Below are 7999 nucleotides of genomic sequence, written 5' to 3' on the forward strand. Positions count from 1 at the left end.
GAGGGGGGAGAGAAGAGAAAGAGAGAGAGAGAGAGAGAGAGAGAGAGAGAGAGAGAGAGCGAGAGAGAGAGAGAGAGAGAGAGAGAGGAGGGGGGAGAGAAGAGAGAGAGGAGGGGGGAGAGAAGAGAGAGAGAGAGAGAGAGAAAATGCGCGCGTGTGTAAGGCATAATACGGTTCTGGTGAACTTGTAGTAATGAGCTTCGTATATGCATGCGGACATGCCTCGCGAGACTGCTGGATCAGTTTTCGTGCTTTTAGTAATAAAGATGTTTGCTCAATCATAGTGTATAGTTCAAATGGCATAAAGCCGAGGGTCGATTTGGTGCTGTCAATTTAAGTTGCAGTTGAGGCAAATTGTTGTTGCTGCTTACTGCACAGTACAACGAATATATATATATATATATATATATATTAAATGTAAGTTGTTCACTGTAAATAGCCATATTCAAAACTGCAGGTATTGTTATGCTGTCTTATACTATAATGTTTGATTGAATATGGCTATGTCTACACTGTGCACTACGGGGACTTTCATAATTGTTTTAAGTCATAATTGAATCAAATGTTCCCATGTTGTTTATCGTGTTAGATCACTTGCATTTTAGTCCACAATTTATCAGGGGTGGGCTTGACCTGTGGATATGTTTGTAAAATTTATGTGATATGGAGGCGAATCTTGAGATAGATAGGACTTTGCTCTGAATATTCTGATAAGTGGAAATTAAGTGGTAATGATATTTTAAAAAAACATTAAAACATTTACAACCAAGTAGATTAAGCTTAGGTTTAGATGGCATGGATTAGGCAGTGTTCACACTCGCAATCTATCAGAATCGAGATTTTTTCAGTCTGGCATGAACCAGATCCCAAAGTAGATGGCTAATAAAGGTTTAAAGATACACTCAAGCTTTTATGCGAAATTTTATGGATTTTTCATTTTCATTCTTATTCGATGGCTAACACTAGGCGCCACCTCTGTACATGCTTATTTCATCATGCATAACGATGCATGTAAACTTTCATAGAGTTGATTGCCTGCGTATGTGTGGAGTGAGCCGTGGCCCTTTAAACACTGATGACGTCAGAGACACGATACACGATATTGTGTTTAACTTGTGGCGAAATTTTTGCTTTCATACTCTGGTGATTGAGAAATATCCAAAATGCTATTTTTACATAAAAATTCGAAATTTGTGTTGTCACATAATTGGGTGCGGGAATTTTCACGAAATTTTCTGGCACGTTTACTCTTCATTAGAGCAATACCCATGCGAAGGATTGAGTGTATCATTAATTGTATTGCCATAATTGAGAGATGAATGTAGCCGACTAAATCCACTAGCTTTGTTATGAACTAGCTGGCCAGTCCAAAATGTTAAATGTTTGTAAAATGTCGCGTCACTATCTGCCTTGCTGAAACCACTTGATGGAGTAACTTAAATTAGAAAGAGTTACTTAGGAATTGGATTAAAAACGCGTGAGCACTTATTGTGGATACAGCTCGTGAATATTTTTGGTAGGTATCAAATCTTATGCATATATCATTATCAAGAGTATATAATGGGAGATATGCTATATAATGGGAGTTCTCCCATATATACTCTTGCTTTATATATCCCCCTCCGTCTTCTATCACACCCTAAGTGAGCTACAGTGTCATTGACACTTTCATTTAAAGAGAGGTCCCAAGTTGGGAAAATCCAAGAAAGGGATCACTTGTGATAATGGTCTATCACCGTTTTTTCGCGGTGCGCAAAAACGGAAAAAGTTGTGGCGGGCTGCGACATGTGTTTGTCGCGGCGCACCATCATTTTTTATAAAGTATAAATGTAAAATAAAATGAAAATTCAAAATGAAAATGCAAAAAAAGAAGAAAGTGTTTGACATTTGTGGCCTTTTATTGTTCGCTGGAATCAAAATACATCAACAACCATGGCAAATTTAGTAATTTACTGATGTAAATTTTAAAATATGGCTGAAAAATGGTACGACCGGGACTTTCTGGACTCATACCGGGGCACCGGGACCAGCATGTCGTACCGGGAGGATCCCGGTGAGACCGGGCACACTTGGGACGTCTGATTTAAATGATCATCATGTTCAATGGGCTATTACTACTGTAGTTTTTGTAAAAACTAGATGCTAACCACCGGTGCCCCGTCGTCCATTCATGTATTCATATATCACATCCTAGCCTTCTGTAGTTTGTATAAATATATTGGATATATAGTATTTGGAATTTGATTTCGCCTATTAATTAGACCTGTTTTTTGTATGTCACATTTATCAAGAGTAGATAATAACAAATGTGTTATTATCTACTCTTGCATTTATCTTCAAATAGGCTTATTTTATATGAATAATTACATTAGTGATTAGTAATCGTTGTTCAATGTTTGTTTATTTCATCATGTATGTAAAGGATTCATAAAGAATTTTTCGCCTAGCGTCGGTAAATCATGCTTATGCCCTCCCTTAGTTACACACGATGCTATATAGATAGTCAAGCGCGTGCTACAAATAAACTAATTACGATTACACCATATTTTTCACCATATGTTGATGGTAGTAATAGAATAAATGTGGCGACCATTTCCAAGTACCAACACATTAATTGTTAGCCATTGCAGCTTTCATCTTCTAATCCGTGACGCGTATGTGTCAGGGTATGCGCAGCCGGGATATTTTATAGCATTCCGTGCAGGCTTCCATGCCGTCTTCATGAATTTCTACAATATTCAATAGGCCTACTAACATTTTAACGTGTATACGATATTGTATTGTAAATATAGAGAAGGAGTAGTTTTGTACTTGCGTACGTTATATAATTTAGAGATGGGTTTATGCATGTACCATCCATATTGTACAGTTATTTAGGATTTTCATACGTATTTTATAGTCTATTTGAACCAAACTATGCGTATTTTTTAATAAAAGCACTAAACAATAATATTTTACAATATTATTACTTACCTTGCGGTATTTTATCAAAAAGTCCTGTTTTTATAACGTTTGAAGCAATAATAAATCCAGTAAAATCAACGAGACAATTTGATTTAAAAGGGGGTGTGGCCTAATGGTGACGTAATTTGAGAATCTGAGCTGAGCTTTGGGCCATGGCATACAGGCTACGCACCGTAGGCCCCCTACAGTTATATTGCTGTAAAGCAGTTTACGAAAATGTAGAAGTCTGTACGAAATCAACCACAAACAACGTTTCCATGCAGTAATTACTTTAGATACTATAATAATTATCTGTCAAAATTAGGTATGAATATTCTCATTTGTTCTGATATATATGTTGATCAAAACTCGCCCGGCGGTGTTATACAAATTTCGGTGTCTCGGTTCTAGTCCTTTATTTAACGGTTCAGCTAGATATGTTGATTTATGTTGTGTACGTTGATCAATAACATACATGTAGAGAATTGTGACACGAGAGCTAGTGTAGCGGAGGGTTATGTGGAACAGGAGAGGCGAAGTTAGAGGAGTGTTAGAAAATAGAGGAGAGGGGGCGGAATACAGCGGCCAAAGTGAAATTTTTTATAGCAGATTTTACTCTCCCGAACATATAGTAGGTTTGGCCAAAAAATTTGGCTAGCAGTGCCACCAGCCACGTCAGCGCGGTTCCTATGGACATTGGCATAAGTGGAGAATTGTGGCGGGATGCTGCGAGCAAAGTGAACTTTGTAAAACGGATTTTACCATGCACACCTGTCCCGGACCCGCGCTTGCCCATTTTGGGTGCATAAGATCGGCCGAAGAAAATTACCTTGGCTTTAGCGGCGGCCAGCGACGCGAGGGCCATTTCTATGTATATTAGCGTAGGTGGAGAATTTTTGTGGGATGCTGCGATAAAAATCAACTTTTTAGATAGGATTTTACTATGCACATCTAGATCTGTCGCGCGCCCGCGCCTGTTCAAGTTGAGCGCGCAAGTTTAGCCGAAACGTTTTGGCAGGCAAAGCCGCCAGCGACGCGGATTTATAGCATTAGCATAGAGGATAGGACATTAGCAAAGGTACAGAATTGTGGCGAGATGCTGCGAGCAAAGTGAAATAATTATTGATTGATCCGATTTTACGATGTATATCTGTCGCGGGCTGGGCGGCGGGCACGTAGGGCCAACAATAAGCATTTAAACTGGAGTGGCATGCTTACAGGAGGTCTGGAGGTGCGCATCGCAAATCACGACCTCGCTGATTCAATGTGGCGGGCTGGCGGCACTGCTCTGTGACAGGTTCTATGCGATATTAATGTACATGCAGATGGCGCGGACATGTCGGCGACGTGTCGCCCAAATGAAATGAAATAAATAAATCAACTACCCTTTTCGGTTACACTAGACACAGGGTTGAGAAACTTCAAATACAAAATACTCTATCATATCGTCCCCACAAAGAAATTTCTTGCTTTTGTTAGTTTCATATATACACTCGGATAAATGTTATTTCTGTGAAACCAACATATAATCGATGGTCCAACTGTTTGTTCAATATGAATATGTATCACAGCTATCGTTAGACCTGCAGCAAAGGTTTATACTATGCGGATATGTACATGTTATTCGGATTCAATCTGCAGATACTATACCAAACCTGAAGAATATCTATAGCGTTTAATATTAATATATTTGTTGCCAAATATATATATATATTATATATTATATTTAGTTCCAAATTAAGCGGGATAAAGCCAAACAATTACTGTCGTCAAAGCATACTTGGCAAACGTAATGTACGTTGACAAATACATCGCTGGTATATGACAAAAACAGGATGGATAATCGCTCTGGCGCCTGTGTGTTCATAATAGTACTCTGTAAAGATTCTAATATGATTCATCACCCCATACTAATATGATTGATCAGTTCCTATGCACTAGTAATACCTACTGATATACTAAACATTTCCCAGCGATGTTTCTACCAGCATAGGCCCCTACATTATATCATTAGTTTACTAATATAACTTATATTACAATGTAAAATTGTTTTATATATCTGTCAATGTCTTTAACCTGATATTTGTATCACCAGTGAACTTTGCTACTATTACTTTATTGTTGATATCGTGTATAATAAATTGTACAAATATATATGTATCACTGGAAATAAAGGTCATTATAAAAACACTTCTGCTATGTGGCTCTACCTGAAATGGATTCGCGCGAATCGGCTTGAATAGAGACCGGTTGTGCGCGCACATGGTGTGACAACTTTCACAGGCGTGTCCACGAGCGCAGTCCTTCTTACATCAATTCGATAGATAAAGCCTGTATATGCATGAATTAACACAGAATTGGTGGCCTGACTAATTAATCAACTATTGCAGTAGCAAATAGTCAATATTGTCAATAGCAAATCGGGACAACGGCGACTGAAATTGGATGGGTTGGAATTCAAACCGCGCACGGAGACCAACGAGAATCGTTGGCAACTATTGGTCTAAAAGAAGCCCCTTTCTAACCGTGTTCAACCGTTTAAAAGAAACCCCTTTCTTACCTAACCTTACAGATGCTATATATAAAGCGCACGAGCTACGCTTAAATACTAACCGTTTCTGCATCCTACTGCTACTGGTACTATAGGTAGTCATGATTTCTGATGATTGATCCATTTTCTCTTTCTCCGTATGTAGTCAGAATTGTGCTAATATGAAACGCGACATAATGTAGAGGTATTCTCAGTATGTATTAGTCATTTACGTACAAGAGAACGTACTTGGATTCTAGAATGTGCGTACGCCGAATATACACGAAATGAAGATGTGTGTGTGTGTGTGTGTGTGTGTGTGTGTGTGTGTGTGTGTGTGTGTGTGTGTGTGTGTTTGTATTCCCTAATAATTGTAGACGTCAACTATGTTACACATGTCGCCGTTTCTACACAATACGGCTGCTGCTGATGTAGAGTGAATTGAGGCAGTGCATAGGACATCGCCAGAGCTAAACTACAAGCGAACCACAGCACGAGATTACGACATTTACCGTGCTGACACGTAGGCGTACTTTTGGATCTAGAGCCGTAAACATTTTCTCTTCGTGTTTCTTGTTTGTTTCCCAGCGCGGAAGCATGTCATATTCTTTACTATCTGACCTTATTCCCATTATTAATTTACAGCGACATAATAAGCTATTTAAATGTGCATGAATGAACATCTACGGGCACAGTTAGTATTTCTTCGAGATATAGCATGCAGGGATACAATGCGGATTGTTATCATGTTGTCGCTTATTATGCGTGAGACGAAATTACAGCGTTCCAAGATGACAATGATAGTACTCACCGAAAATTTTATTATGCTCATAAAGTGTTAGCGTATAATTATAAGACCCACCTGCCCCGAAATGTGCTCACTTGCCTAGGCGTTTGTTTTTGACAAGCCATTCGTCGATAAGAGGTTGCATGCGTGCGCGTTGGATGAATTGCTACACAGGTAATCGTATATGAGAGTATAATATATAAAAATCTATTGCATCAAGCGTATATCAAACAAATATCGCTACAAACATATCATACATATATATATATAGCTGTACCTGCTATTGTATTGTTTTAAAGATTACCCGTCATCGATTGTTGATCAATACGTGTTTCCAATGTTTCTAGCTGTTGTACCGAAAGAAAGCGATTAAAATTATCGCGCATCAGCAAATACCATGTGTGACCTTTGCGATTATGGTAAGTGATGCTAAGGTGCGTTAGCTCGCTAGTTATCTAATAGAGTGCTTCGCTTCATGTTTGATTTGGAATATGAAAGCGGTTGTGATGAGACTGCTTTAAATCTATTGAACATTATTTTTACGATGTGATTTTTTTATACAATCAACACGTGCATATGAAAACAAACAAATCACGACATTTTGAAGTTGCCGTAAGTGATGTTGTAGTAAGTATGTCACATAATTTAATAAATCTTCTTTGTATCAGATCTATTGGCTACAATACTATAGCATGCATGTGGTTATATACTACACTGAGTCTCTATTTACAGATGGCATTGCTGTATTTCTCTATCACCAAAGGAATCTCTTCATCGAACTACGGAGTGGAGTATGGGCCTTTAAATAGATACCATCCTCTGCGTGAATCTCCGTTCAACAACAACCCAACTCATCTTGGCTATAAATCGAGCCTCGGTCATCGTTCGAGGCCGGCACTTCCGTTTTCAAAGCCTTCAGATACAACTCAAGAAATCTGCGTATTCACCTCGCTATTTGAATCCAACTACGAACCATACGGTGTGTTGGACCAGTATCACCCAAAGGATGGATCGCCGTTCAACGCAAACCCTGGCGATCCCGCATACCCTGCGATACATCGTCTACCCTACATGTGAGTAGATAGTTCAATACATAAAATAATATAGAAAACGCTTCTCAGCCTTATGTCATTAAAATGGAAATCGACGTTAAGCCACATTATTCGTCGGTCGTAAAGGCGGTCCACGCTTTCACGCATAGGGGGCCTACTACATTACGTAGAGAGATCTATCCACTCCAGCCATTGCTGCGCGCGTTTTAACGCCGTGGTTTGGAATTCTGGTTTTACATATTCAGTCCTGATGTTATTGACCTCATTGTTCTCCTTTATTTATGAAGCGCGTTATAGTTTTAAACGAGCAGCAATGTTGAAAATTTGATTGATTTATGATATAGCCTATAGCCGATGTGGGTGAGAAAATTAGTGAAACTTCGGGTTTCGCGTTGCATTTAATTTGACGTTCGCGAAAACCGACTTACAGAGTCGTTGCAGTACTACGTACATGCATAATCACGGTACATACCGTTAGTTTGTTTTCCCATTTGACGTTGCAAATGGGAAATGGGTTTCTGACTTATTTCCTATTTTTAAAATGAAAATAGAAAATAAGAAATGGGTTTCTGATTCGTTTCCTATTTTAAAAGTCTAAATAGGAAATGGGAAAAGGAAAAGGAAGGGGGTACGTGCATGCGTGTACCCGCGTGCACGTGCGTGTACCCGCGTGCACGTGCGTGTACC

General features: G+C 38.9%; 1 long non-coding RNA gene across 1 annotated transcript; it reads left to right on the plus strand.

Moving 5' to 3' along the window:
* Positions 1–5782: 5782 nt before the first annotated feature.
* On the plus strand, positions 5783–7172 carry LOC106821153. The gene is made up of 3 exons (XR_001395699.1): positions 5783–6434; positions 6608–6679; positions 6993–7172. It is a non-coding gene; the product is annotated as an uncharacterized LOC106821153 (long non-coding RNA).
* Positions 7173–7999: the final 827 nt, after the last annotated feature.

This window comes from Priapulus caudatus, unplaced genomic scaffold (assembly GCF_000485595.1).
Source record: "Priapulus caudatus unplaced genomic scaffold, Priapulus_caudatus-5.0.1 Scaffold60, whole genome shotgun sequence".
Lineage (NCBI taxonomy): Eukaryota > Metazoa > Priapulida > Priapulimorpha > Priapulimorphida > Priapulidae > Priapulus > Priapulus caudatus.